Raw genomic sequence first — 6,991 nt, forward strand, 5'->3', positions numbered from 1 at the left:
ATTATATTTGAAATTATGTTGCAACTATTTTCTATTTTGAGCATATTTTATCAAATATAGTCTTGAAGTTCATGTTAAAGTTATTTAAAAACCCTTAATAATTTAAACTTAAATAATTTGTCCACTATGTAAACTAATTACCACTTTAAAAAATTAAATTATGTTGTTGATTTATGCTGTGATGACTGATAATATGTATGTGTATGCAGTTGATCTATATTAGCACCTGCACAGATGCACCTTCATTGTTTCTTCGCGGCGCCGAACTTCACGGAAATGGATTCAGACCGAATTGAGGTAGAGCACCGTTGGGCTGTTGAAGATAGACGGCAGTTAGAGTAGTCGCCGTTGCTCCAGCGTGACAGCTGTCATTGTGTAGGTGGCCTGCACCATTTCCCAATGTGTGTATAATGTACACTACTAAATTCATAATCTTCAGTCCCAGCATTGTATGTGAGCATCAGTTAATCCACACGACAGTACAAAGCATCATATATACTTGGGAGGCAGAGAAGAAATTACTGTTGTATTTTGCTAGATCTGGCGACGATGACACCTTGCTGGATGGGCATGGTGGAGAAGCTGCTTGCTTGGTTCCTGCCTTAAGCAACTGGATTGTATTTTATGTACACAGGCGACACACAAAAGAAAGCCTGGCTAGTTAATTGAATTATTGTCGGCCAATTCACAATTACGTAACCAAGGTACAGAAGCAAATCGTCCTTCGCATTGGCGCCGCTTAGCTCGTCTTGAGGAAGGCACCAATCTCGTCTTGCTCTTGGGCAACATCAACCCATCCACCGATCCTATGTGCTCCAACCCGACCATAACAGTTGTCGCCTGCGACCAAGCGTGAGCCACCGGCCACTGCCTCCCTGTCGCCCAATGTTGCTACCTATCCTGGATGACCGATTAGACCGAGAAGATATTGCTCTCGGTTTGGATTATCTGTCTAGGCCGATATGTCACTTAACGCCTGTGACACATAAGCTCCTACAGTGTCCTCCCAATCAAGGAATCAATCTACTCCAACCAATCCATGAGCGTAGCTCCTGTTATCTCATCCTCATCAGCCAACGCACGGCCCAGTGCAGCTAGCCCTGTAGCCGGAGGAGGGCCCTGCTGCCGCTGTGGCGCCCGAGCAACACGACCATCTTGCAGCCAGTGCTGGTGGTGAGCATCGGTACCAGCCCCACGACGGCGCCGCCGGTGCTGCCGTGCTTGGTCCGACGCCCCAAGCCCGAGAGGGCCGGAGGCGGGGGGATTTAGACACGTCCCCCGGCCAACGAGGCGGGCACCTTCTGCGCCTACGACCTCGCCGACGGGAGCCCAGCCGTCGAGCCGCACTGGATGAAGAAAGGAGCGCAGGAGAGGGGGAGGGGAAGGAGACAGGGCGGCAGATGGCCGGGGAAGAAGACCGGCCGCGCGGCCGTTCGTGGCAGCGGCGGCGATGCCTCGACTGGCGCACCGACGCATCACCGGATCGAGCGTCGTCGGGGCCGGTCGCCTCCTGGCGGCTGAGATCCGGAGGTGAGGGTGAGTTCATGCATGTGGACCGCGGTTGAATACTGAAAACTACGGGGGGCATTTTTAAAAATAACCTGAACGAAACGTTTTTAACTTACAGAAGGACCGCGGTTAATTTTTAAGAAATAGAAGGGCCTTTCTGTAAAAATGCCCAGCGACGGACTTATTATTATTAGGGAAGAAGTAGGTATAGTGGACGGTTAGGGCGTTGGCATAACCGCAATTTCCCGCACTAAAAACGCAATTGTAAAATCAATCATATACTAGGAGGTCGATCCTGCAATGAATAATTCAATAAGTCATTGTCGAAAAAACTGCACCATTCCTTGGGAGCGTGCGTGCAATCCATGGGGGATTGTGTTTCCTTCCTCCTAAGGGCCTCTTCAAAAGTCTTCCCGTTCCACGCTTCACACACTCCTCATAGGGATCTGAACCGAACATAATAGGTGCGAGAAGTTAGCTTCACGAAGTTGTGGTCAATGGTAATGCAAAAATTTGAAGCGAGGACAACCCAACTCCACAAAAACAAGAATGTGGAGTTCATCCATATTACAGCCGCCGCCACCCCACCTCGTGTGCCAGCTGCCGCCACCCCATCTCACCAGTTCCACGCCGCTGCCCCGGCTCCCGATCTGCCCGGCCAGCGCTCCTCTAGTCCGGCGCCACGCGAGCACGTCGCCGGCGCGCATCCTCTCCGCGTAGAGACACGCCCCGCGCCACCACTGGACCCCCTTTCCGCCTCCCTCCCGCTTCGCCGTTGCGGGAGGGGACGCCGGCGAAGCCGCGCGCGCCCCGGGGATGGCGGCGGCGGGGCCCCTCGCGTCGGCCTTCGGGCTCTGACGGCGGCGCCCCGCGTCGGCGGTTGCGGGATCCGGTGTGATCTCGCCAATCGACGGCGGTGGAGGGCGGATCCGGGGCTCCATGGCCGGATCTAGCGGGGAGCTCGGCCCTGGTGGTAGGGAGCGGCAGCCGGGTGCGGCTGCGCTGGTCGGCTGGGCACGAGCAGTGTCCAGGGCGCGCGGTGCAGTGGCCTTGGCTGGGGGTCGTGATGGTGCGTGGCGGCCATGCTCAGCGGTCGATAGCGGTGGATATCCAGCGCAGCTCCGGGAGAAATCCTTGCTCTGGTTTCATCGGAGCCGCGACGGCGACGCCCGCGGGTGCTGCTATCTTTCTTGGAAGCGTCGTTGTGGAGGTGTGATGTTCCCCTTGATCGGGCGCTGCCCGCACCGCCACCTGCGCCCCCCAGGTCCTGATCTGTGGGCCTCTTTCCTGCGGATTCTTGGCGGTGCCGGCGTGGTTGCCGGGGCCCTTCCTGTGGGTGAAGCCGATGGAGGAGATTCAGATTGGGGGAAACCCCTTGGTTGGCCCAGGCCGGCCGCGCCGACGACGACGCTCAAGGGCGCCGTTATTCTTTTTGGAGACATCGGTATACATCTGCTCCTCTGCTCCCCTTCCTTGCCTCTCGGGTGAAAACCCTAACTCCGGTGGGCGGCGGCGGCGTCCTTGACGTCGTGACCTTCCTGAAGGCGTCGCCTTGAGGGCTGAGTGGTGGTGGGCACTGTGTGGGTCCTGAACGGTTGCTGGTGGTGGACACTGCTTCGGGGGAAACCCTAGGATCTGGTCTTCCAGATCGGACGATGGCGGTATTGCGGTGCCGTTTCTCTCTTGGGAGCATCGTTTGTGGAGCAGCGCTGGCAGACTGAGGCACGAGGTGGAGCGGCTTCGTCTTGCACGGAATTTCGGTGGAGCTGTCAAGTCATGCCTGGCCGACAGGTGCTACGCTGAGTCATGCCTGGTTGGCAGGTGCTACGCACGACAGATCTCCCGGAGTCTTCGCATATGGACGGATGAGCGCAGGGCGGTGGCGCCGTTGGGCGCCGTGGTGTCATCGACGGATGATTGGACTGGCAAGGATGATGCGGATCTCTTTCCTGAAGATGGGTCAGTGGTTCGAGGATGATGTCGGCTGGTAAAACGTGTGCGTAAGGTGTGCGTTTTAGGTGTGCTGCACCGGCTGTTGTTCCCGATACGTTATGTGGATGGATTGGAAACAACACCGGTCTTAGATATGTGGAGTGAGAGCACTCCACATTATCGAGTTTGTAGGTGTGAGTGGTGGCTTTAGGTGGATTGATGTATACTCTTGTTAGACCTTTGTGAAATAATTAATAAGATGGCTGCATGCATCGATTGATGCAGAGGCCGGGGGTTTAACCTCCTTCTCTAAAAAAAATCCATATTACAGCCGAACTACCACCATCAAACATAATGTTTCGTCCAGCCACCTTAAAGAAAATGTTTCATCCCTCGAGAGCCAACTATCGCTAGGAACAGGTACCAGGTATCCCCTCCGCAACCATCTTGGGTTGGTTCCACCCAGCCCAATATGGTGATAGACATCCCAACAACCGCTACTAGCCCAAGATGGCGATCCAGAATCTGATTTAACTCCCGAATGGAAGGAAATCGCTGCATGGAGCGAGAAGCTATGAAAAGAAGCTGGATTTGTGAAGTTGAAGGACTTCAGAACAGGCCTTAAGTCATTGTTGCCGCCTTCCTCTCACCTCCTATCCGTGTTCCATGTCTCCTTTCGAGAACATTCCAAAAGCCATTTCGATGGACCCTCGGACATCTCCTTTCACTCGTATCAGTCATAATTTGTGTGGTAGCTTTCTTGGCAACATGTGTGATGCAGTAAGCAGGTAAGGGCATGACCAACACACTGGACGTGTTGCCCTTGAGAGACACGTAGGATCGCAGTGTAGTCTATGTGTTTGGTATAGTTTCAAGTGTGTGAGTGATGCTTGTAGAGGAGGTCGATGCTCTAGGAAAATAGAAAGAGAAAGTAGCAGAGAGAGGGGGATTAGGTATTCACATCGGGGGGGGGGGGGGAATGTGGTGGGACCACCTTATATACATTAGTTTCCTATACGGTTTGGGTACGATAAGATAGGGGGCGGTTGTATCCCTTGTGGACCATTATGTAAGATAAGTCCGATCGTAACAACATCGTACAAGGGAAAAGGTAGAGCAGGGTCGGTGGCAGGCTGAACCACTCTTCCTTTGGGTGCATGGCTTGAGTTTTGGTTTTAGTGTTTAGATAGATGAGGTCGTCGCTTGGTGTGGCCTCCATAGCGCATGCCTTAAGTGGGAGCGATGTTGACAGTTGCTAGTCAAGGCAATGGTGGATCAAGAAATTCGATGGTGATCCATGCAATGATTGGGCCTCGTGACCACGATGTGTGTGATGGATTGCATGAAGGTATGTTTGGACCTGACATCAAAAGGGTTCCTTTCCAAAGGTACTGATGCACAAACGCTAAAACACGTTGCCCGGTTGAAAATTCCAAGACTTGGCATCATTGCTCAAATTGGGCAAGGATGATGAGCGCCGTATCCCTCAATCGAGACATCACACTTATAACTAGAATCATTTGCACCTCATTGTTGCATGGTAGTTGTTATTGCATATGGATGCTCGATTGGTAGTATCTCACATATGACGTACAACGAACTCATGTTGACATGTATCATGTTGCCAATTCCATAGCATGCCTTTTTTATTTGTGCAGGTTATCGGCTTTATAATAACTTGGTTGTATGTTTATAGTTGGTGTAGAATCTAGGAGATAGGTGACCAAAACTTCCATTTTCAAAAAGTTATGGTAGTTTAGTGTCAAGTGTGATTCACTAAGTCAATTATGCTTTCACGTCTTCTAAAACTTACTCGCAAACAATGAGGGTCATGTGCTGATTCTGTTAATTACTCTAGTCTTAACTTTTTCTTACTCACTTTTTGGCTAAAAGAAATGAAACAATGGCAAGCACTTTGTCATTTTTCACTTGTTAAGAATAGAGTTTCGATATGTACAAACAACACTTGTGGGCGGGATACCAATAGGAACTGCTCTCGCAGCATGATGCATCTCTAATGTTTAGCCCCGTCGGTCGCTCAGTAGTACTTAACTTTTTGTTTAATCATGATGACGATGATATACGGTAATGAAGAATGGTTTCGCAAAACTCGTGCATTCCGTTTGTTCCAAATCGCCCAAGACACCAACATGAATAAAGATGGAATGGCTTGCTCCGACCACCAATTGGATGAGACACTGAAAACCACCATTGAAAGACCGAATTGAAGTTAGCCCAAGAATTAATTCCCATGTTCGTCAAACCTATACAATCTCTAATCATGGTTCAAATATCATCAGAGATGTGGAATTTGAAAAGAATGTGAGCGGCGGTCTTCAGTTCCTCTTATAAAGCGAAGAAAGGTCACAATTTGGTCAACCACTCTTTTGGAGGCAATACGCGGTTCAAACTCTATCTTTGACACAAGCCACAGAAAGAATTTGCGCTGTGAGGGGGGGGGGGGGGAGGGGATTGGTCTAAATGACCGTCTGCATGATCGTGCTAGTAACACCTTCAAATTAAGCATGATAAGTTGAGTAGGTGCCATGTGAAGCATCTTTTCTAATAATGGACATGACTATGGCCCACAATGTGAAGAACCGTCCTAAGAGAGATGAATTCTTACAATTGGGGCACCTTAATTCCCCGATGCCTTTATGTTGCTTACCCATGTATTGTCCAGTAGAACCTTCTTGATATTACAATTGGTGGTCTTCGAGATGGGTTGGACGACATCCTTCGATTTGCGCCCCAAGCAATAGAGCATGTTGTATTTTTGCCATTTGGCCGTCACCAACGATTACCAATGTCAAGGTGTATATAATATGTGCATGCGTGTGTGGTTTGTATATTATAAAAGGTAGTGTATTATAGTATAAAGTCTACACACATAAGGGTATTGCAACGTCGACCTTCAAACCGGACACTACATTTGTCCGTCGACTAAGGGATCAGTGTGCGTAAACGGATGCACAAGACAACCATCCAAAGCTGTCCGCATATGTCTATTACATTTTGGAAGAAATTTAACGATAAATGAACAAATTTGATGCATATCTGAACGCACCAAATGACATGCATTCCTACTTGAATAATGTTTACATAAAACTTGATGTTTTTCATCTAAATTGAACTAAATCATTACATTTAGACATATTTTAACTAGACCTAACTGATGTCGCTAATGTTTCGAAGCGGCGCTAACCAGTGTTGGACAGGAAAGCGCGCATGGGAGAGAGAGGGTTTTTTGATGGGTCAGATTAGTGTGGTAATGGTTTGGACGCGTTCACACCCCCTCCCCTAAGTTTATGTTCGGTTAACGAAAAAATGTGTGTGTATCGCCAAACGAACCTATGCAGGACCGCTTTGATGCCAAAACACATCCGAACCATGTGCTCCAAACAAGTGCGAGAGGCTTGAGGGTTGGCGTGGAGATGCCCTAACATGAGTGGATCATGTGCATCGATTTATGTTGACAAACAAGACAGTGTGAACAGAAAAGAAATAAAAGGCATAGGACATTGGAAATCAATTTATTTTATCTTTATTC

Source organism: Hordeum vulgare, chromosome 5H (assembly GCF_904849725.1).
Source record: "Hordeum vulgare subsp. vulgare chromosome 5H, MorexV3_pseudomolecules_assembly, whole genome shotgun sequence".
Classification (NCBI taxonomy): domain Eukaryota; kingdom Viridiplantae; phylum Streptophyta; class Magnoliopsida; order Poales; family Poaceae; genus Hordeum; species Hordeum vulgare.